The 24,066-nt window shown below is 41.0% G+C and overlaps 1 protein-coding gene across 5 annotated transcripts in view; it reads left to right on the top strand.

Annotated features, from left to right (window-relative positions):
* TRPS1 (transcriptional repressor GATA binding 1) overlaps positions 1-24,066 on the top strand; it is a 274,945-nt gene that overhangs the window by 169,172 nt on the left and 81,707 nt on the right. The window lies entirely within an intron of this gene.

Genomic DNA, 24,066 nt, shown 5'->3' with positions numbered 1-24,066 from the left:
TGAAGGGCTAGAGCCATGGGGGGGCTGGGGAAGTGAGAAGGGGGTATGGAGGGCTTGTGCAGAGCCCCCCATGCAGCATGGGGCAGTGGTAGGCAGCAGGGATCACCCCCTGCTGGGCAGTACCCACTGAGAACCAGCACCTGCCTGAGGGGGTGGGGGATGGGCCTGGCTTGGTTGATTTGGCAACAGCCATACCTCCAAATCAAGCACCAAATCGAATCACTGTCTCTGAATCAGCCAAATTCGAAGTGAGTACTAGCCGTTTTGCACATGCCTATAAGTCAGTGGGGTGTGTGCACAACACAGGGGTTTAATCAGTCCTAAATTGAAGGAGAGTTGTTTTTTTTAAACCCACCGCTTTAATTTAGGGTCCCTGTTTCATCTACACATGCCCTAAGGTACTGAGTTCACATTCTGACCAGAGGTTTTGTATGTATGCAGGTAATCTTGGAAAAGTAAAACAATTATATACACTATGATGGTAGCATAACTTTCAAGGAATTAACTTATCACAAAGTCTTCTGTTCCAATCTTCATTTTGCCACCATCATTTTCCAAATTAAACTGTGAATGGAAGAAACCATTTTTCTGTGTTGCTATGTTTCTCTTACTCTCAACAAGTTTTCTAATGGTTTGCTATGACAGCGGGGAAATTAAATAAATCATTTCAGGCTACAGAAAAAAAATATCGAACTTGAAGACAAAAGCACAAGCAATGTCTATGTTATTACTATACATTCATTTCTCCAGGGATGGCCTATCACGTACTACAAGGAACAGGCCAAGGGATGATAGTAAATACAACCGAGTAAATTTTGCCTTCCAAATGAGGAATTTGAGAATTGTTTAAGGAATTGCATGTAAATTTCTCCCCCATTAACAGAGAATATGCTGTTAATAACTGTAAAAAGCATATAGTTGTTAAGAAAAATTGTAATGAGTTCAAGGACAGAGGAAATGATTTACAGTTACATAAGGAGTTAAAGGACTTCCATATAAGTAAATGAGATAAAATCCTATGTGTATGTACGTGTGTATATGTGTGTGTGTATATGTGTATATTTATATGTATGTGTATATGTGTATATATATGTATAATGTGTGTGTATGTATGTATATATATAAAAAACAGAGATTTCACCTCTGGGAGAAAAATCATCATACAACGTATAGCCTTCTTACCAAATTATATGTTGGAATGTATTTTTTATTTAATGAAAGCTAATTAAGCTTTGGCTCTGTAACACTTTTTAAAATCTGCTAACAAAGGTGTCAGTAACAGAAGCACATTATGGGCTTCTTTAATTGGATAATGTCCAATTAGAAAGAAAAAGGTATTTGTGATACAGTACAAATTTTACTGAAGCCAAATACGCAATGTTAATTTATGAGATATACGGTGATAATAGATGCAGTTTGCCACAGTAAAAAAACAGACTGGGGTCATGAAGAGTAGTGATTCTAGCAAACAGCTTGGTTCTGTAGTAAATCTAGAAAAAACTTGTGTATATCTTCAGACATGTGCTGCTCCAAGTATTGCGTATTTGGAAAATTGGAACCATCAGGTCCTGAAACGAATTCTGATAACCTTGACAAAATAAGACAAAAAGGAAAGGCAACAATAGTTTTCCTTGAAGTTGTATGGTTCAACAGGACCAATGATCTGCTACTATTGAATGGAACAAAATTCTATCTGTACTCCAAGTCAGTTAACTGAGTGAACAACTAGAGAAGACCTGAACAGAATCTTTTGTCTTACTGACATGCAAACCAAGTAAAACAAAGATCAGAACCAAGGTATGTCACTGAATGGAAGAGGATTTTAATGCTAATGAAATCCCTTTTTTATATGGAATTTATAGTTGAGTGACATTGATAACTGAGAAAGTTTAAAAGTGCTTTGTGGGACCTCAAGAGACCCAACTCCCAGGAAATTCAGTTGTATTGCATTTTATGGTTTAGAAGAATCTGATTAATAGCTGTTGAAGAAAAGTCTGAATTGTAGAAGGATGACTTAAATTAAAGTAGGTGATCAATCAGCTGGGAGTCTACAATTGCACTTTTTTTTGTAGCTGGAAGGAGGTCAGGATCACTACATTTAGTAATCACCACAAGAAAATGATAAGGTGCAAAGACTGTTATGAGCCCTGCTTGTTTCATAAACTGAAAAGTGCTTTGAAAATTGGCTAGATGGTTTAGCCAGGACTAGCTCCTTGCAAATCAATGTAACAACTTGGGAAAGCTCTGAACTTTTGCTGTTCAGCAAATTGTAGGATCAAACTAATGTGACTATGGCATCCCTTCACTTAACACAAAAACTCAAAAAAAGATAGGAAAATTTGATGTAATTCATACCAAGGGACTGATTCTCTTCCCAGTTGCACTAATTTGACTTGGGTATAATTCCACTGATTTAACTGCATTTCTCCTTGTATCACAGCTGCCCTTTTATCAAATCTGCAAGTGGCAAGAGAATCAGGCTCTAAAATTTTTGGTAAGGGAGAGTTTCCATTGGTTATATCAGGAGTTTTCAACCTTTTTGCATCATGGTGGCTGGAGTCAGAGCAATGAACCCCTGGCCAGTGAGTGAGAGGAGGGGTAGTGCGCAGCCGGATGTGCTGTGTGTGGGGAGGAGGGGAAGGGATGCTGACAAACACTGAGCGGCAGCAGCCGCCATGTGTGAGCTTTCCCCACATCTAGCAAGGTGGGCAGTGGCAGTGCGAGATGCTGCATGGTGGCACTCCATTGCTGCCTGCCTGCCTGCCTATGCATACCCTGTAGGGCCTTCTCAAGTACCCCCGGGGGTACATGTACCCCCAGTTGACAACCCCTGGGTTATATCATCCTGGAGTCAGTGGAACTGGCCTATTTATACTTGTTGCAATAATCTGCCTTGCTAGCTCTGGAGTTTTTAGGAAAGGCTTCTGTAACCTGTGCTAATGTAACATGACTAGGTTCATGTAGAGGTTTTAGGAGTCTGTTGACTTCAAGTTAATGGACCTGGTTCTTGAACTCAAACAGTGGAGACTCATATTTTTAGGTAGAGTCCAACTTCAGTTCCTGCAGATGATCCACCCAGGAACATCAGCTGATTTGAAGTACCTGATGCACAAAGACAAAGTTATAAGACCCACTGTTTATAGAGGGCTGGTTTTGCTAACACATACTTGCTCACAAAATGAAATGAATAGTATGGATGCAGCTGGTAATAGTGAAAGAGATAAGAACAGCTGAATCTGCATAAACTAGTGTACATAACATTGCACAGACAACACCATTATTAGAGGTATAACAACAAAGTTAGGTGCCCTGGGCAGCTGCCATACACTGTAATAGAGGTGACTTACAGTTGCATCCACACTATTAATGTGATCAAATGGCTTTGGCAGCAAATGATTTCTTTTTGCTTTCCTTCCCCTTTCCCTGAATCAATGCCCTGGTTGCATTGTCATAGTTACGCCACTAGCCATTATCGTAGGGATTTATAAGGATGATAAAGGTCTAGGATTATTGTTCCAATACAAATGACTGCTTTAGTTCTGGACAGTGCAAGTGATGGGAACTAGCAGTAGATTAAAGAATAGATCACAAAAAAATAACCTTCCCAACACATATCTCATAAGAAACTCACATAACTTGTTATTTCAAGTTAGTTTTCTATACAGAAATAAGTTTTTGTATTACTTAATATAAGCCTAAGTGTTCTGCATTTGAAATGGAACAAATGCCAAACTGCCAAAAAGGCAGAGAAATTGCAATGCTGCTGTTGCACAGTTCACACATCTCAGTATACTCTGCAGGCTTCCTCAGTCTGTCTGGAGATAGACAGCAACAGTACACAGGGCAGTCCTGATTGGCTGACCTAGACTGCTCAGGGTCAGCCTGAGTCTCCCTGAGTAACACAATGTGGGAATTTTGAAGAGGGTATTTTCTTGTCCCTGCCTGGCTGAAACAATAAAGCTCAGCCCAGTCTACCTGGGATGGTGGAGAGCAAAGCATCCTGGGGTGCTGAAGGTCTGTTCTGTGGCTTTTCTAAGGAGGGAAAGTGTACAGATATTTGCCTTTCCAGGAGAAAGTCTCCTGAGAACAATTTAACCCTGGTTGTTTCTAGATCATTTGTCCCCAGAGCAGTCATTCTTGCTCTAGGAAAACATGCCTGAACATGTGTACATTCATGGGCCATGTGTAGACGAAGCAAGAGGTATGTGTGCACGACACTTTAAAGTGGGCTAAATGTTTTTTCACTACTTTAATGGTGTCGGTGTTTGCATGCCTTGGCAGCATATTGCGCATTAATTCCAGCCACTGTAGGAGATTTGGTGGCGTAATGCGCCTTAAATGACTTGGGGCACAGGAAACTAAAACTCCTTGAAGGAGTTTTAGTTTGCTGCCCCTACAGCCGCAGATGAAGCACCAGGCTCCGTGAAGCTCCATGGCTCTGCAGGCAGCCTGGCAGCAGTCCGGGAAAGCAGGCTAGCCCGATCTCTTTTTTCCCCTCACTGGAGCCTGCCTGCCTGCCTGAGCTACATAGGGCCCCCGTGTTTCTCTCTGTGGCTGCGGTGCCTCCTGGGAGTCCCTGAGCTGGGTACCTGCAAGTGGGTGCCACTTGGGTGGTGGGAAACCACCAGCCCCCACCACAACCCAGGGACCGCTCTGCCGGCTGGCAGCTCACCTCCCCTCCCCACTGGAGAGGCAGGCAAGTCAGCAGGGTGTGTGCATGACACGGGGGTTTAATCAGCCCTAAATTGAAGTGGTGTTTTTTAAACCCTGCCACTTCAGTTTAGGGCCCCCATTTTGTTTACACACACCCATAGATTCTACTGGGAGAGCAGCTACTTTCCCAAGAGAAATAATGTATGTGACCTATGTATGCTCCTTTGTAGCAGCAGTTAGAATAAAGGATGCACATGCCCCTTTTTGTCTCTATTGACACATCTGTGAGAGGAGAGAGGTTAGGAAACAGTCACATCTTAGCCCCAAGGCAAAGTCAAGTAGAAGTTTCCATTGACTGGTGAAATCAGGGTTTTTTCATGGGCAAATAATGATAAAATCCAAATTATGAAGGGAGAGAAACCTCAAAAACTCCCTCCAGCAATAAGGCTGCAAATTCCTACTTTGAAGATCCCCTCTTAGGAAAATCATTGGTTGGGAGAGCATCAGGGTAATAGTCAAAGCAGCAAAGTAAAGTTTCATGCATTGATGCAATATTCAGTAGCTTGTGCCAGGTGAATACATCTTGCCAGTTTGATTTCCTGTAGGGATGAAAAACTGCTGGAGTTTCACTGGCATCATCAATACTTCCCCAGGATTATAATTGTAGAAGGACATAATACAATCAGCATGTTTAAAATATGTCATGCAGTAAAATTTAGGGTGTTATATGTTGGCAAATTAACTTCAATTACAACTGTAGTATCAAAAGTGATTCATCATGTAAAACTTGACTCGCCCATACTTTCAGTCCTCACTGTGTCAGATTTAACAAAAAACATTGCTGTTTAAAACTTTAAAACTTGCTCGTGGCTGCATCCAGAAAATGCTTGAGGCTTTGAATATATGTACACAAGACTTGTATAAATTATGGCATGTTACAGAATTTACAAAAGTAAGTTCTGTTATTGCAGTTCCTTTGTTAACTCCCTGCTAATGTCCCCAAACTCATCATTATTACTGAGATCAGAAGTGGAAAACTAAAATAAAAATTAAAAAGCCATGACAAAGCTGTGGCCCTGGATAGAGAGCTGGAAACCCCATAAATGTTACCTCTTGTGCAGTTGTTGTTTAAGGTTGGAGATATAAGGCCAAAAGAGGACCCATAGTGGTATCATTATCTGTTCTTTTATATGTCTGAGGAGAACGTTTCTGTTAGTAAAAGCGGCGTCAAACAGTCTGTGCAGGTACGATTACTTAGGCTAAAGTGAGGTTTTCTGGATGAAGTAAAGGTGAAAATAAGAGGAGTAATTCTCATTAACTCAGTTAATGTGTGGAGTAGAAGATGGTGGGGAGATAGTTAAAGATAATTTGGGAGCCGTCTCGGTGGAATTTCAGCCTTCTGAAGTTCTAGAATATGAGTTCTGACATCAGTCAGGACTTGGAGAAAAACATGAACTCCAAAACAATAATGCAGACACAAAAAGAGGTTTAAAGCTTCTGTTTCTTATGCCATTCAACAAGATTTAGAAGGAAATACAGCCAGAATTAATGGTCATTACCTGATGAAAACCAGACATCCTTGGGAATAGGCTCATACAGTCCAGGATAAGACTAAATGCAATTAAAAGGACTCCACTGAGGCCAAAATGGCAGAGGAGCCAGAGGAAACAGATGGACCATGAAGTATGGAAATATCATCATGAGTAAAGTCTCATTTTCTTTTAAAAAGAAAAAAAAGTTCTACTTTAGATAATAGTTTAGAAGTACATTGTGGAAATGAACCAAGAATCTATTTGTTTTGCAAAGTGTGCAATACTTTGTAGATGCAACCATGACTTATTTTAAGTGTTTTAAATAGCCTTTTTAGTGCTCTTTGTTAACTCTGATATATTGAATAGTGAAAGAATGAGTGAGTCAGGTTTTAAATGATGATTCATTATTAATACTGTAGTTGGAATAGTTGTTTCATCTCTAGTTTGTTTGCCAAAATAAAGCAAAACAAAACCACAAGCACCTTAAATCTCACTACTGTTGTTTATATCTTACACTAAGTATAATTCAGTTTTAAAAACTGGAGGGCAGATTCTCATATACAAGTTATAGTTGCATTCATATTAAGGGCCTTTTGCGCTGATCTGTCCATATAAAGGGATATTGTTATGAATGTGAATTGGTTCCTAGGAGCTTGTTACTATCAGGGATCTTATATGTTCCTCATAATCACTGTAAGAACTCTGTACACACAACTCGCAATGAAAAGGAAGGTTTGTGTGCACGACACTTTTGCAGAACTGGGCCTCTGGGTTCAGTTAAGATGTATTCTGAAAGAGTGAAATCCAGTTAGTTTAGTGTCTGCAGTGAACCAGTGGAACGTTTTCATTTAAATTTACCATGGGGGAAATCCTGTGGCACTTAACTATTTCAAAAGGTATTGATTGAATTAAAAATGCAGGGAAAATGGTGTTTTCTTTCTTGTTAAAAAAGGGGGGGAAAAAAGGTAGTACAGCTTTTACAAGGCTATGTGCATAAAGGGATTGTTACCAATCACTCCTGAAAAGTGCTTTGAATGCTTGGTCAATCACAAGAATAAGCCAATCGTGGTATAACAATACAATTTAGTAACTGTGGGTAGCATATTAGGATTCATAGGCTATTCAGAAGTTTCATCCTAAGGCAAGACTCATAGTAGTTGCAAAAAAATGATTTATGCTTTACAATAAATGTTACTGCTCAATCTGTTTGCTTGTTCAATGGTTAAAGTCCCCAAAGTCTATCTCAAATTAGGACTGGCATGTATTATCTGTCAACTTTATATAGTGCTGTAAAAGTCATTCAGCTGACAGAAATATTAGCAGAATGTTTTATAGATTTTTGTAGTATATGCATCTTTGTATTGGTGAGAAGATGCATTAGAGCTGTGGTGCTGTAGTCCAGGATTAAAGTTGCGTGTAGATGAGCAGTTTCACTTAGTGGTTCATTGCAAATGAACATCTGGCCTGAATATTGATTCCATGTGTGAAAATGAGATCAGCCCAAATAATGACCAGAATCAATCAGACTTCAGTCTAGAAGTAATGTACACTGGTACTGATTTGTTAGACAACCAGAATTGGCAGCACCTTGCATAATTTGGCACCAATTGACAAAGATTAGAGTTTTGGGGGGGCTCTGGCCAGTTATTAATTTAACCCCCCCCAAAATATTTTGCAAAGTAAAATCAGCTGTATCTTATTTGTCCCTGCCCACTCCTTTTCATACCAGTCCTAATTGTTTTAGACAAACAAGTGAGCTTGCGGCCTGTTCACTTTACACAGGAAGACATGAATTCTTTGATCCATACAATCTTTCTAGTTCAACCTTGGAGCTATTTACTAAGGAGATTTATTTGCAGACAGACAGTAAAACAGTTCTTTGTGAATGGAAATGAGTACAACTTTGATTTTTTGGCTTAAGTTTCTGTCTCTTGTAGGAGAGACACAGCTAAATAATTAATTTGTATCAGCACAGTTATCATGATTGTTGAAGAATTATTTGAAAAATTGAGTAGATATCACCAGGAGCTTTAATGATCATTAGGGTTGGGTGAAACATTTGGAACAAAATAGTAAATTAAGTGAAACACTTGATTTTTTTGGTTTCCCAGAAGACTTATGATCAGGACCAGGTTTGCTGGTGGTTCGTGAAACTTGACAAAACCTGGACCAATTTTTAAGTAAATCTGGACGGAAAAGAACATGTTCATGGAATCATTTGACATTTTTGGTATCACATGAGTTTTGCTTTGTGTTTCTTTGGATCTCAACATGGTCTATGAATTTGATCAGATCATAGCTCAGGGAGTCCTAAGGGGTGAAATGGTTTATCTTTGAACATTTCTACTGACAGTTTTGAGCACAAAGTCATTTTTTGAGAACCTCTGTTCCCTGTCCAGGTGGTAAGCCAGTTAGACTGATGTCTGGGAGTTAGGAAACCTGGGTGGTTAGTCCTTTTTTCTCTAAATGAAGAATGAAAAAACTGAAGTAAGTGGAATAGCTGGATAATAAAAGTACCCTGTTTCATAGAAAAAAGTCTAACCTGCCCTCACATCTAATCTAGAATATTACATGGACATAGCTTACGCTTCCTTAAAGCTAGTATAATATCAGGGGGTGGTTTTTTTTAGCGTTCCTTACAGAAATCGGTAAAAGGGATTTGGTAAATATTAATGTTTCTAAGAACGATTTTAAATAATTTACCTATTTAGTGTTAATGATATTTCATTAATCATAGTCTACACCAAAGTATTTGTGTGATCTCTGAAATGCACTACTATTTGTAAAATGCAGCAGCTTATAAAAACACAAAGTAGTATAGGGCAGAAAGTGAGGAGTGCTTTCTGTGAAACTTCAGGTGAAAATTACATTGGAAAAAAAAAATTACCTGGTCAGGTCACAACAATTAACCTTATCCTTATGAAGAATGTGAGGGGACCTTTATGGATCACAAGTGGTGGAAAGGTTTCACGAGTTATACTGTTGGTGACACCTCGAACAGGACTGTGGCAACTAACTCCATACTAGGGCATTCATTCAGTGCCAAAACAGGGCCTAATTCTTTTCTACTAAAGTCACCAAGGAAAATCACAGAGATTTCTACAGGAAAAAAAAGCAGAGGGCAGAGAAAAACTTAGTCACCAGTGCCACGTCCTGCCGTGTTTAGCATTCCTTGCAGCAACCCAATCCAAGTACTGCACTAGGCTGACCTTGTATAGCTTTTGAGTTTCTAATGAGCTCAAATAAGGTGGCAAGTGGCTGCAGTTCATTTAATTCTGTAAGTGGACATGTTCACAGGACTCTAATACAAGTCACGGTTCATAGGACTCTAATACAAGAAAAATATTCTGCTTGATAGAAAAAATATTCTGCGTGGTGGATTATGTGACTTAATATGTCTTTTCTACCTTTAACATCTATGTTCTATCTGTGCAATGGAAAATAAAGTATTCAGGGATCCTAATATATAAAATATAATTTATCATACCCAACAGGTCAGTTGTGTTAACTTTAAATGTTTCACTGGGCTATTTTTTAGACTTGGGTTCTACTTTGTGTGGATAATGATGTTAAAATCTGCTTGTGGGTATGTCCCCTGATCCGTAAACTGATACAAGATTATATTCCAGAGGTAAAGCTTTGTCCCCTCTGAAATAGTAGCAAAACTCCCATTGATTCTGATGGGACAGAATCTCAGATCTGTCCTTTTTTTATTCTGAAAAAAAATACTGCTGCCCACCTACCATCTTAATGTATATAATCTTTATCGGTTTTGTACAAGTTGTAATGACACTGATCTGATATATCTTGCAGGAAGAATTGGGAATGAGTCATTTCCTGTGAATGTTCTACTATTTTGCTGGGGCAGAGCTGTCCAGAAAATTATAAATCAAAATATCATATCATGATACACACTATGGAAGAATAAATGTGACTTTTAAAGGTGCTCTGCTACAAGAAATCAGCAGAGGCAGACTTTCAATGTTATTATGGGATTTGACAATGAACTACTAAGCCCTATTCTCCATTATCTCTTATCATTCAGTTCACCATGCTTTGTGACACAGAATATGAGAAACGCTTTATTTTTCATAATTTTTATATCTTAGATGTGCAGTTTGTAATCAGTAATGTGTAGTTTTGAAGAAATTGATTTCACTATCTGGACATGACACACCGTGGTTGATATTTTGTTGGCTTGTTTATTTTGCACAATTGCATTCTTCATAAGGGCTCCCTTGCCTTTAACTTTTTCTCATTTACCTAATCCTTCGTGATGTTTGGTAAAAGGTTGGCATATAAACGAAATAAAAGTGCTAACATGAATTAAAATAGATATTTCTTTTTGGAACATTTTATGTTATTACTTAAGAAGCCAAATGTATTTCTCTCATTTTAAAACCAAAACGGATTGTGATAATCTAGACCAGCATTTCTCAACCTGCAGTCTAATCAGCACACTGCTGTGGCCCATCTGACTGCCTGTTAAATGGATACACAGGAAATAAATTGTGTAGGTGCAGCCCACATAACACGTTGACAACTGCGAGTGTGGCCCACTATGGTAAAAGGTTGAGAACTACTGATCTAAAATATAGAGTCAAAGTTAGAACAGTTTTACTAACTTATATCACTACAGGATCATACAAGCTAATAGTTGGATTAGATTAGAAGCTCTGTACTCCCAAACAGCAGCTCTCCCTTCTCTTTTAAAGCAGCTAAAATGTACATTTGTCCATACCTCTAGTTTGGTTTCCCACATGAAGGAGGTCAGAGAAGTTCAACCAGGAAATCCTGAATCAAATCCTTAAATCTGGTAAAGCCGTAATAACTTTTAAAAACATGAAATCCAATTCCTGATGGTAAGCCGCCAGGTAAAAGATATTTCATGATGTCCCTAGATAAGCTGGTCTGAAGGTTTCAGTTTACAGACTTGGGCCCCGATCTTGCTACCAGAGCTTTAGTAATTTGAATAGGGCTTCAAGAAGGTGCAGGCACAAGATGAGGGCCTTGAATATGCAAAGGGCAAGCTGAGGCCTTTTGGAAGTGGGGATGCACTGATTCAAAGCATCTTCTGGAGATTCCACAAGATCATTATTCCTATAAAACTTTAAAATGTGAAGGCCTTATGAGACATGGAGGTGGTACCTTCTCTTTAAGGTCATCACAGAATTCCCTTATCAAAATAGTTTCTGTTTTGGGTGGAGGGTTAGGTGGATCCAGGAATTTAAAAAGCGGGTTGTAGGAGTTGTGACCAGCACTGGAGGGGTGACTCCTGTACGTCCCTACTCCCGGCATCTCACTGTTGTCACAGAGATGGTAGGAGCTGACCATAGTCACAGCAGCCACAGACTCTTTTTAGACCTCAGATTCGGTGAGAAGTCCATCCTCTCCTCCTGTTCCCCCCATTGTCCCCTTACACGCTATTGGCATCCTTTCCCTCTCCCTCCATGTTCAGCAGCATCTTATCTTCCCTGCCCTCCTCTCCTCCACTCATGCTGTCTACTTACATCTCTGCCATGGGGAGAGCTGCCCTCACTGTCCCAACCGTTCCTGTCCTGTTCCAGCCAGAGCTCTGGGGTGCAGCTGCACAAAAAGCCACACTCAGTTGAGCACAGCAGTGGTGGTTGGCCTGTTTCTCCTCCTTGCACCTGCTCCCAGGCTTGGGGACTGGCAGAGAGGGGGAGCTGGAACCCACCCACCACTGCCACTGATACTGGTTGAGCCTGGATCCCTCTGTGGCCCAGCTGGAGCCCCCACCAACCTCAGTGGGGCAGTGGCAACAGTAGGCAGGGAAGGGGTTGACTGACTGGGAAGGGGAAGGGTGGGGAGATGGCACCCCCTCCCTTCACCACGCTGAGTAACAAGAGGCAGGAGATTCTTACCTACTTTGGGGAGTTAAAAATCCCTGACTGCCTCAGCATGGTCTGAAAGGGAGAAGCAACCCTGCCACTGTGTCTCTAGATCATCCACCCCGGGTGGAAGTGAAAGCTATTTGTAATCGAATCTGGCCTGGTGTGTATATGCCAGCCCCTTTGGGCTTCAGTAGGTTCTTGCTGTCATCATCGTCTCTTGTAACTTGCATTCCCTCTGTGATACCTGTTGGCACAGGTCTCCTTTGTAAAGGTTCATCCAGGCTTTGTTTTGTTTTTCAAGAATACCTGCATGAATCTCTGAAGAAACGGGACTGGAATAGATTTGCTCATAGCATCTGTAAAGTAAGTTGCTGCCGATGAAAGATCAGGCCTCTGAGCCAATTTCTCACCCTGCCCTGCCTTCTTCCTGGAATACATATGTTGGTAGAGAGGAAAGATATGCTGCTCCTTTATATGGTAGGATTCCTGGGTATAATATATACAGTATCCAGAGATCATGACGGGGCAGTCTAATTAATTGCTGTAATTGCTCCTCCTGACTGTGGTACTCTTGGATAGATAACTTAACATTTCTGTTTCTTTTTCCCTTTGGTAAAATGGAAAGAACCACACCTGCCTACCATAGAAAGGAGGTTGTGAATTAGTTCATGTTTTTAAAATGGTTTGGCTGTGAAGTAATTCTTGTTATTCAACTAGATGCATATGAATGAGTTGAAACTGAATACAGGGGTATAGGTTGTAACTGAATGACACTTCTGACTGACTCTTGTAAAAGTAAAAAGGTACCTCCTCTTCATGAACGTTTAGCAAAAATACCGTATGTGTGAGTGTTCTGTACATTTAAGCATATTCTGCTGTAGATGGATCCTTCCAGTCTCTTCTAAAGGTGTCTGGAGATGAATACTGTGATGAGTACTGTAGCACAGAACTGTCCAACAGTCATCCCGTGCTTTCCACATGCCATTAATTCCTACCCGTCCCTCAAGCTCCTACCCAGCTGCCACTTCCCCTAACATTCCTGCTGCTGCTGCACCCAGCATCTCTAGACTCCCCCTGCCTCCCTCAGCTTTTGCTTCCTGCTTCCACCCCCCAGGAGGCAAGGCAGTGAAGCCCATGGCACTGGAGGAGCCAATGGCATGGTGTAATGAAGGAGCTGAGGTGAGGGCTGCCATGCACTTGCTCAGTGCAACAGCTTCCTGTGCATGATGGGGCAGAAGGGAGCAGGATCTGGCCTACGGACCCATGGCTCTCACTGTTGTGGTTCCTGGAGCATGGGGTCCTTGGTGATGTGGCCCATGTAGCATGTGGTCCCTAGCCACTTAGCAGTTGGACAGCCCTACTGTGGCAGATTAGAAACAATACAACCCTGATTCAAGGCTGCAGTGAATTACTGTCCTGTGTCTTGATGGACTAATAGCATATATTCTGGTAAACATATTTATTGGCCACAGATTTGTTGTTTTATTGCTTCTTCCAAAGTCACACTTTGCAGGACCAGTCCTGTCTTCCTTGTGCCTAGAAAACTGTTTCTGATGTTTTAGTGTAAAAAAGTTCAGGATCATTTCCTCTAGCACTAAGGGGTACATGTAGATTAAACGGGGACCCTAAATTGAAGCAGCGAGTTTTAAAAATACACCACTTCAATTTAGGGCTGATTAAACCCCCATGTTGTGCACACACCCTGCTTCCTTCTCCCGCAAGGAGGGGAGGGCAAGCTGCCAGCGGGCAGAGCAGTCTCTGGGCTGCGGGGAGGGACTGGTGCTTCCCGCCACAGCAGCAGCAGCCCCTGCCCCCTGCCCTCCCCGCCCCCCAGCAGCACCTGCCTGTAGGCACCTGACTCGGGCAGTACCAGGGGGGCACTGCAGCTGTAGAGGGAAGCACTGGGCCCTGTGCAGCTCAGGCAGGCAGGCTCCAGGGGGGAAAGAAAAAAACATTATCAGAGGCTCGCCGTTTCTCTTGGGTGGAGCTGCTTTCCTGGGCTGCTGCCAGGCTGCCTGCAAGGCTTCCTGCAGAGCTGCACGGAGCCCAGTGCTTCACTCTGCAGCTGTAGGATCAGCAAACTAAAACTCCTTAAAGGAGTTTTAATTTGCTACACCCCAAGTTATTTAAGGCACGTTACACCACCAAATTCTGTACAGCGGCTGGAATTAATGCGCAATACGCACTGAGGAGTGCAAACACCAACACAGTTAAAGCGGTGCAAAAGCATTTAGCCCACTTTAAAGTGTCATGCACACACAACTCTCATTTTGTCTATGCATGGCCAAGGATGAGAGCACATTGTGTCTTAAACTGATTTTAATATGTACAATATATGATAGGAGGATAGTCTGGTAGTTACAGTATTAAACTTTGAAGATGCAAGTCAATAACCTGAACTTGGGCAGACCATTTAAGACCAGATCTAATAAAGAATTCCAAACTTTGCATCTTTTAGGGGCCTGGTCCGTGGACTGGAATCCAGATTCCTGAGTGAGGCACACAGGCCATACAATGCCTAGGAGGAGACAAGTGTCTGAAAATGGCCAGTGCATTCTGCAGAGAAACACTTAAAGTGAGGATGCAGCCAGCCAGAACTAGCTAGTTATGCCAAAGATGTACCTGAAAATTCATTCCTAGGCAAACTTACACAAGGTTTTGGGGATCCTCCTCCATCCACTTGGGTTCCACAGCTCAGAACCTGATGTCAAACCAAGTAAGGAAGCCGGTAGATTTAATCCAGGAGTCTAGGAGCAAGATGAATCAGGAAGCTGGAGGATCAGCCAGAGAGTGAAGTCCGGGAACAAGCTGGGTTCAGAAGCTGAGAGGTCAAGCCACAGACAACAGCAGAACAGTCTTGGGTCAAATTGCCTAGACATTTCCATTTCTGACTCAGGGGGTCTTATGGGGGAAGTGGAGGGTGAGCTGGGCCTGGCCAATAACTCTAGTGACAGGGAGTGAGCAGAGGATTGGGCCCTACTGGTTGCTTCTGGCCAGCCTTGACAGGTTGGGTGATGAGGTTCAGGGTGGCAGGCAAGACCCCACGTTTGAGGCCACAGTCTGGCACCTTTCACTGGATAAAATACTTCAGCCATCTAGGACCTGTTGGGAGACTTTGCTGAACAAATGAATGTCAGAATCCTCGTTGAATTTAGGTGTGAGCTTGGTTCCTGTCAAACTGAGCTACTTCTGCATATGTACAGAAGCAGAACGTTTTATGCATCTGTGAGCTTTGAGATGAAAACCTGTTGCAACTCTGGAGTTTAGAGGCTTCCAGGCCAGGGGCCAGCTGAGTAGGGAAGTTTAGATTTGTGATTCTGAACTTTGGCGCCTAAATTCAAGCATATAAATCTGAGCATATAATCTGTTTTTGTATCTAATCCCTGATATATCTGTGCTGTAGTTCTCACTTACCTCCCTCAGAGGAATTTTAAGACCCTCAGGTGCTACAGTAATTGGAGCCATATATGACTAAGATAAATATCGTCTTATCATACTGTCGTGAAATCCACCAATAACGGCATCATTTTTTACTTTAATTGAGTTGGCAGGTATTTCAACCTGGCCATTTATTTTGGTGTCATAAACCTGACTTTGATTGTGGGTTGTGAGCACTGCAAATCACACAGACCACACAGGAAGTTTGTGGCAGGCCAGGAAATTGAACCCTGATTTTTTGAGTCCCTGCAAGTGCTGATGTACAAGATCATCCTTCCTCCCTTTCAGTTCACTCCTACATACTACAGCAATAACTGAAATTGCCAAAGCATCAGCAGCTTTGCTTTATATCCTGCTCAAACTTAGGTGGCATATGGGCTGTTGTAGACAGGTCTATTGTGATAACTCTTCACAGTTGGTATTGTGAAGTACGTCCCTTTTCCTTTCCAGATGCTGCATGCTACCAAATAAGGGGAAAACATGTGTTTCCCAATGCCGTGATAAGTCAGAGGTATAAGTTTCAGCTTTACCATATTGAGAAAGGAATGCAAAGTGCACTCTTCTCTATCGGCAGAGAAAATGTTTACAGAATTCAGCTATAATACATGGCAATATTCATGGAAACAGTTTGCATCATAGCACAGAACAAAAAGAGGAGGAATTTTTTTACAAAAATAGATTTTTACCTAGGAATCCCATTCTTCATGATGGTGACTTATGCAGTAGATGCTGTTCTGCATTTTGTTGTTCCTCTGTTTTCTGGCAAAAAGACCCTCTGACACGAGTTCAGTGCAACACAAGCTCTCTCATTTTAGCCTTTGCTGTTTTCCATGTCATTTACAATTTATATTAAGAGCTATGCTGACTTTTGTTGATGGTAATACAAATAAAGAAAACTTCCAAAGAAAGTGAAATGGAAGGGATTAAGTGAGAGATGCTTGAATAAGCTATTCATTAGTTTAATGTTTTTCCTCTTGCTTGCTGCATACCTTACTCTTTGTTACACTAGTTTGTTTTGGGTGTAATCTCATAAAATGAAGGTAAGGTATTTGATGTCCTAATCTTTCTCACTATTCTGTACAAAAACAGGAAATGAATAAAAAAAAAAAGAGGCTATTACCAGACAAATCAACTTACACAATAAGTTACTATATTTCTGACTTTTAAATAGCAAATAAGTAGATAAAAACTAACAAACAAACAGTGCCTGGCTCTCAGATACCCAAGCAACTGTAAAATGAAGAGGCTTTTCCACTGCAAGTATATAAGGAGGAGGGTAAAGCTGTTAAGTCTGTTTTCTTAGCTTGTATAAGTGTGTGGTATGTGGTTGAAATTAAGATCCTTTTTTTAAATTTCAAACTTTTAAAATTACACCCTTGAGTAAACATTTATTCCCTATTCATATGCCTCCTTTACATGTGAGGAAATGGGCCTAAAGATGTAGGAAAGACCAGTGGTGTAGCGATGTAGCCAGGCAGCCAGAAAAAAGGGTGGGGAGCATGATTCCCAGTTGCCATCTCTGTCATGTAGCTGCCAGCAACTGCCCCTTTTTTATGCGTTTCTCTTTCTCTCTCCCTCTTCTCCTCCTCCCCCCCCCCGCCCCAAAGTAGGCCTCTGAGAGGGATGTCCCAGTTGCCCCACTTGAGTATGCCATTGGGAAACACTTTTCAGGAGCAAGCCAACCATCACTCTGATTCAGTTTCTATCTTTGGTAGATAATGCTGAATGTTTAAGACGGATGCCATTACCGCTAACTTACTCCTTACCTTACTGTTGGTGTTTTTGACACATGACAGACCTCATAGGGAGGTCTGCAAGTGACTTGCCATAATATTTTGAAACAGTGAGTCCCATAGGTTAATTATATATTTCTCTATTAGCCATAATTGAATGCTGCCTTCTTCTTCTTATTATTTCAAGAAAGGACTTAACTCTTTTAGCCCATCTTTTTCTAGTTAATATTTTGTGCATTAAACCTAGCTTCACCAAGTCAGCAGAGGAAAGAATACATTTTGTTACAGTGCCTTGCCCTTGATATATGTGATTTTTGAAAGATCACCTCAAAAAGATCACCATTCTGTGTATTTTCCTGGCTTGGGAGGTACAGGCTTTTAAATTATGGCTGGAGATCCAGTGAGTGGAGGCTGTGATGGACTGCCATCATTGCATCCTCTGACCACCCTGCTCTTACCACTTCCTTAGCCAACATAACCGTTGTTTGACTTCCAGCAGGGTGTTTGACAACAGCTTTCACTGTAGGTCTTGGGTAGATTCTGGCCCGATGGCTATTTGAATAGCACATCTGCTGAAAGATTTGGTACAAGCGTGAAAAAACCCTGTACAATCTGGAGGGTTGAAAATGCAGTGCAAAATCACAGCTGTGTTGACGGATGCTGCAAAGAAAGCATTTTCTTTTTGAACTGTCAGCACTGTCTGTGGCTTTAAACAGTATTTTAGCTTCATTTAAAACTTTTTACTCATTATTAAAATATTTAAACTGAATGGCTGGAAATCCTGCAGGAATAGTGAAAGTTTATTTCAGGGCAGTGGTGCCTAAAGGAACACCATAAGTACAACCACGCATGGGGGCGGCAGGGTATCAGACCAGAGGAAAATGGAATGTCATTTAAAATGTAATCCATATGTTAAAACTATATAAAGCATTTGTAAGTCTGATGGTTTGGCTAGTCTCAAGGTATGTTGCCTTGTGGGAGACCTGGCTTTTAGGAGCATGTAATGATCAGTGCCTTACTAAATTAATTTTCTGGAGGTTATGTTGGGATTGGAACCCTGGACATTTTAAAATGGCTAAAGCCACTTGAACAGTATCAGCTAACTTAGGAGGAAAAAATAAAGAGAGTGGCTGAAGATGTACAGCCCTGACATTCACCTCTAGGGATAAAACAGACTGAGAAACACATGCATACACTCTCTACAAGGTAATGTGTCATGTGATGCCACCTCAGGAAAGCAGGGTCTGAGAAATTGGAAAGATCATGCTATATTTCCTAGGAAAGCAGACAGGAAAGCGTTTTTCAGTTGAAAGAATGTCAGTGTACTGATAAAAATGAAGCACTAGGATTGGAAGGAGAAGGAAAATGGATGACTGAAAATGGTTAGGTGAAAATCCTGAAGAATGAGGTATTCTTCAGTTCCTACTTTTTAGGCTAAATTGTGCCCCACATGTATGATCATTTATATTATTTCTCTTGCATAATCCTAGGTCTGGCTTATTTCTATTGATGCATTTAAGGAAAAGATGATCTGGAAGAATATAGTCATTGATAAGATGAGAACAGGTGAAGTAAATATGTAATCAAGAGACAGTGATTGAATACAAAATGAAAATATGCTGCTGACAGTAGGGGAGCTTGTTATTCCAATAATTTTTGGATAAAATGGCCCAAGGTCAGATCCAGGATAGGTTTTCAAAACAGCTCAGCATCAAACACATCCCAATCAGGCATCTAAATAAGTAATCTTTGGGCAAGCTTATTTTTATTTGTTTGTTTATTACTATTGTAATATCTTGAAACTCCAGGCGTGAACCAGGACAATTGTTTTAAGGATGATCTATAAATAGAACCCAATTTTCACTCCAGAAGAACTCATGATCTAAGCTCTATGACTTCAAGCAACTGCCAGTTTCAGTAGACACTGCTATATTTAGTTTATTTTATGAGTTCTGATTGTTTTAAACTTTCTTGGCGTTGCAAAAAAGACAAATTCAATATCTGAAATGCCCCAGATCTGGTATTTTATTATCAGTAATTTTGTGCCTTCATTTGACTGCCTCCCATTTTAAGTGTTACAGCTAAGAGCACAACTAGAATAGGGTCTCTGACAGATATAGAGCTCAGCAGGGAGAGTGGGAAAATGTTTGCCAAATTTGTAATACGTAAACTACTACAAAAATGCAAGGGTATCCTTAATTCAGTGCAAGGTGTCTTGAGATATTGGGCGTATTTGTATTTGCATTATATTAGACTTTTTGAACTATGCTGGTCAGCGCATTCATTTCCATAATTTATATATATTTGAGAACAGTTGCCATTCATAAGGTTAGCATTGCTTCTGTATGCTGCCCTAAAGGTATTTGTTTGTAAGACTACCTGTAAGAAAGGTGCACAATTAGATTCTTATTTAAACATATAGTTCCCACTGGGAGCATCTACATAATCTCTTCATGCAGCTCAGTAAACTCCAGTGCAGTTCTTGCTGGAGTCGGTGGCTCCTGGGTGCAGCATCTTCATGTGAGCCCACAGTAGTTTGAGCCAGGACAGCAGACTTGGGGGGGTCAGCCCCAGCTCTGGTTGGGTTGTTAGGTGGCAGAGGGGTTGACTGGGGCACAAGAATGCTGAAACTGCAGAGCCATGTAGCTGAACTCCCCTCCTGCCCCCCAAGCCTGCTGCCAGCCCAGGGCTCCTCCACCATGGCTCAAAATGCTGCAGTGCCAGTGTCATGCATATGTTCAGTAAAAGACTCCGCTTAAGATAGATGGAGGATGCAGCTAGATTGTTCTCAATGGTGGCAGGTTACAGAATAAGGAGCAATGATCTCAAATTGCAGCACAGCAAGTTTAGCTTAGATATTAGGAAGAATTTTTTTCACTAGGTGGGCAGTAAAGCACTGGAACAGGTTACCTAGAGAGGTTGTGGAATTTCCATCCTTGGGGGGTTTTAAAACCGAGGAAGGGCTGGGATGATCTAATTGGGGATGGTCCTGTTTTGAGCAAGGGGTTGGACTAGATGACCTCCTGAGGTCCCTTCCAACCCTAATTTTCTATGATTCTGTAGTACTGTCCCCAACAGTACTGTCTTATGGTGGAGTTAGTTAATTTACTGCACCCTAATACTAGTGCACATGTAGATGGTGATGCTTTGCTCCTGAGCTAATTAGTCAACTCTGCAGTAAAGCACACATAGTTGTACCCACTGGGTGTGTTTATACGAGATGCTTTACTGTGTTGTAAATTAATCGAAATTAGTGGTGGCAGATGATAGAACAAGGAGCAATGTTCTCAAGTTGCAGCAAGGCAAGTTTAAGTTAGATAGTACCACAGTTAGTTACTACCCATAATAACTAGAGCAGTTAGTTACTACCCATAAATATAGGCAGTAAACTAATGTGCAGTATCACATGTGTAGACAGTAGCTGGGAGAAAATTTGCTTCCAGTCATCCCCTACACTAAGTGGGGCACAGGGGATGGGGAACTCTCCTGGTCCTGGCACTACTCAACTCTCACCAGGAGCTGGGAGCTGAGCAGTGCCAGGACTGGGGAGCTCCCAGCTTCCTTCCAGAGCCATGAGCTGCCTGAGAACTGTCCCATTCCGGGCCAGTCTCAGCCAGCTCTGGGCTGCTGGAGAGTTCCCTGTGCAGCCTGGGACTGGCCAGGAACTGTGCCATTCTGGGACAGGTCCCAGGTAGCTCTGGACTGTGTGGAGAGTTCTCCATACAGCCCAGGGCTGGCTGGGAACTGGCCCATTCTGGGGCGGGGAACTCTCCACGTGGCTCAGAGCTGTCTGGGACCTGCCCCAGAATGCGATTGTTCCTAGCCAGTCCCAGGTTGCATGGGGAAGCCTCACTGAGCACACAGCTTGTCTCCATGTGTACAGGGCAGGAGAGCTCTGCAGCAGCAGCTGTCTACCAGTCCCATGCGCATCACAACTCCACTGTAGCCCGCAGAGCTCTCCTGGTCCCATGCACCTGGGGCCAGCATCATGCTCCCTGGCAGCTGCAGGGCAAGAGCAAATCTGCTCCCAAGGGGAGCACGTGTAGACGTGCTCCTGGGTAGGCTTACTGTGTAGTAAGCCTACTTCAAATCAATATCATATGTAGATGTGCCCACTGAAATCCAAATCTAACCCCAAAAATATTGGTGGAGGGAAGTAATTGCAGTGATTTTAAAGGTATGAGTAGCATGTTGTTATTAAAAATTACTTAACTTAGATCAAGTCATTTGTTAGATCTGAAAAAGGAATTTAACATTCAAGAAAATATGTCGTGTCAAAATTGTGAATTTGCATATGTAATTATAATAATGTCATGCAGTGGCATTTCAATTGTGCTAATATTGTTTTAGTGTGATGTTAAGGGGCCAGTTCATAAATATCAGATATAGTATTAATGCCAAAAGGAGAGAGAAATTAGTTTTGTTAGTTGTGCTTGCCTATTGGGTTAAGGAAGCTGGGCAACTGACATTTGTCCCGTGATTCTGACATTCTCACTCCACCCACTCTGTCTGTAAGCATGAATCATCTTTTATCATGTCCCAAAGGTCTAAGACAGGCAACTGAGTGAGTTGTGGAATAGCTTTGATACATTATAAGAAAACAAAGAAACCCTGGTAGAAAAGCAGCTGAGTGTGTGACTTTACTAACAATGCAGATTCTTTGGTCTACCGTGCTATGTGACATTTTCTCATTTTTAATAATTATATAGTAGTAGCACCCAAAATGTGCGATGTACTTTTCCAATATCTCTGAAGAGATCAGCTGTATCCCAAAGATGCTTACGTTTGGGCTGTCAGATTGTTACCTCTACTTGATAAAAATGTACTCAAGAACAAACGGAGCCTTTGTTTACATGGCACAAAAGTATTTTCATAGCTTAAAAATGGAGAAGGTTATTAGCTTGAATAAGGATCAATTTAGAACATTTTAAGAACTATGTTTTCTTGATTTGGTTTTTATTTAAGTTGTATTTTTTGGTAAGTCCAGCAAAAAGCATAAGAATTTTGGATAAATTCTCTTTCAGCCAAGATGACTGTAAACAGGGGAAACGATAGGAACTCAGTAAGAAACATCTGATAATACTCTTCCCCCACCTGCCATTAGACGACTTGTTTGGTTACATCCTTCTTCATTCGTTCCAAGTATTCCTTGTATTCAATCCATATTTCTCACTTGGTTTTTCATCATTATCATACTGACCACAAATTCCTCCTGAGGATTGCACAATGCCCTTTTACTCTGTCAACAGGAAACACACATTAATCGCACAAGGGAAGCTAATATCACATATGGGTGTCGAGTCATTATTCATCATCAGTCATCTTTCTCTATTCTGAGTTGTTTCTTGAAAGATGAAGTTAAAGAATCTCCTCTTCCTCCTTTTTGTCTTCTAAGTGGTGAAAAACATCAACCGAAAAAGAAAAGTTTTTGCTGTTAAAGCTGCCTGCTACCCAGAACACTCTTCCTCAAATTATTTGTCAATATTCAGAGAATCTAACACTATATCCATGACATACAAATATATCTGCTCTTAAGAAAGTGTCACCAGACAGACTGTCCTTTCATTGTTTTTATTGCTTTTGAGAGCCACGTTCAAAAATTATTTATCTCCCAGACTTTGGCCAACTTGTTCAAGTTACTATGCGGCTAATGCTTACCAATGTCTCTATTATATGGATGTATGGGGTCTTAATAAAAGTTGGTAGTATATCAAACTCCTGATGTTCACTATTCTGCCTTTCAAAATCTAGATGATTTTCCTGATTCTCCTTCTCACTGCACCTTCCTCCCCTCCTCCATTCCTCCAAATAGTGATAGGTTAGACTATTAAAAAGAGATATCATGCCAGCAGTTATGAGCTACAAGTTGTATAAGAGAAACTGGTGTGGTTCAACATTTTCTAACACTCTAGAAGGCAGTTATGGAGTTCCCTCTGCATCAGACACAATATGAGTATAGTGATGCAATGACCAAAAAGTTGCTTTGTGTAGTTTGTAATTTATGAGGATTTCTCTAACACTGAAGGTTTTAAATGTGTGTGGTAGGGGAGAGATTTGGAGTCATGATTTTAGTTGGGTCCCATATGCAGAGACGTAAAAGCAGATGAAAGATAGGAGACAAGTTCGAGCATAAATGTGTGACAGAAGAAAATTAAAACCAACTTGCAGGCAGCTTTTGCAAAACAAAACCCCAAACATCTTGGCTCTTAGCAACTTTGATTTATTCATGGAAGGTTAAAGAACACAAAATCTCTATCTTTGGCTATCAACAAGAACATGAAATAAATAAAGAAAATGAGTATTTGAATTGAGAACAGATATTCTAAAAAAGAAGTGCCTATTTATAATGCAGTTACAGCTCAATTAATTTCCCAGTACAATCAATGGAAAGATTTCCCTTTGCATGGGGGAGTTGGACTAGCGTACCCAGGATAGGGCTTGTTATTAACAGTTTCTTCACTCGGTTTTCCACAGCATCTTCAGTTAACTCTGTAGCTTCTAGGCTAGCTGAAAACCAACTCTTGCCTTTCCACAAGAAAGAGAAGATGAGCCACTGAAATCTCTGACAACAGACTTGAATTTACCTTTCATGTGCACCCTGTTGTGATGGTCATTAGATTTCTAAATGAAATAACAAAGGTGCTTGAATACTTTTTAAACAGGCATGCACGCTAAAATATTAATCACACAGTGTCTTTATTTCTCCATAGAGTAACTCTGTCATTTGGTACTGATGCTGTATAACAGGTGTATGTTTACAACTGAAAATACCAATTTTAAAGTATGATGATTTTCTTTCTTAAAATTAATGATTGTACTGCTATGTTCATTATTCAACATGTTGCTATAACTGTA

This window comes from Crocodylus porosus, unplaced genomic scaffold (genome assembly GCF_001723895.1).
Source record: "Crocodylus porosus isolate Cpor-Errol unplaced genomic scaffold, CroPor_comp1, whole genome shotgun sequence".
Lineage (NCBI taxonomy): Eukaryota > Metazoa > Chordata > Crocodylia > Crocodylidae > Crocodylus > Crocodylus porosus.
Note: the sequence above shows the minus strand (reverse complement) of the source record. Positions and strands in the feature narration are given on the sequence as shown.